We start from the raw sequence: 1131 nt of genomic DNA on the forward strand, positions 1-1131 counted from the left end.
ACTTAAACGGCCAGCAATAAAATTCTATATTTTTAGTAATCCTGACTTAATTTCAACAATCGTGAGATAAGATCTTCTTTCAGTACAATTCAAGATATATAATCAACCAGCACAATTTTGACAACGTTTTAAGTATGTTCAGACAATTTTCAAGGTAGGCCTCTGTACAACTGTGAACTTGAAATAACCGCCAAAACTGGTACCCATAAACACGGTCGGCGGAACCCTATTGTTTACCTTGACAACAGGCTTTGGAGTCTAGCGCAGTATTCACGCTCGAATAAACACAATTGTTCTATCTTTGTTGTCGAGAACCGTTTGTTGCTATGGCGACAGTCGAAGCGGTCAACAGCCAAAATGTTGAGTGTTTGTTAAAGACGATGATATCAGAAACAAGGATGAGGATTTTTTAAAGGAAGAGGATATATTCTTTGCTTTAAATTGCGTTATAAACTGTGATCACCTTATAGGCGCACAGAAGGTTAAGAACCTATGGCGTATCTACATTGACGATCATGCAGAACGTGTAAATGTCATAACATCAGGGTTGAATATAAAAGGGAAGCATATTAACGTACATGACGTTAACCCCTACCTGATAGGAGGAGAAAATGCAACACGAATCCTAGTAAAGGATATACCTCTTTCAGTAAGAAATGAAGAAATAATTGGTGCATTGAAGAAGTTGGGGTGCACCATCTTAGGAAATGTGCAGTACGCTAAATTTAGAATCAACGGAAAGTTATCACGTTTCTTAAATGGTGACCGATTCATTTTTGTGGAACCCTTCAAAGAAAGTCTGCCACGATTTCACAAAATAAATAACTTCACTGCAAGATTGTTTCACAAAGACCAGAAAGATACAATGAAATGCTTTGAGTGTGGTGTTGTAGGACATAAAGTTAAAGCATGCCCCAGAAAACTCGAAAAAGTTATATGCAACATCTGTAACAGTTCTGGACACATGCCCAAAAATTGCAATGCAGTCCCAAAACAACAGGAAAAATCTTTAGCATCATCAAACCACCAAGCTGACGTTCCTGCTATTGACGATGATGAACAAAATAACAATGTGGAAGTCATTGAAGAAGAACTTGAAACAAATAGTAGTTGCAAAACGAACGATGACAA

The sequence above is a fragment of the Anneissia japonica genome, unplaced genomic scaffold, assembly GCF_011630105.1.
Source record: "Anneissia japonica isolate Jap-2015-1 unplaced genomic scaffold, ASM1163010v1 scaffold407_len587689_cov185, whole genome shotgun sequence".
Lineage (NCBI taxonomy): Eukaryota > Metazoa > Echinodermata > Crinoidea > Comatulida > Comatulidae > Anneissia > Anneissia japonica.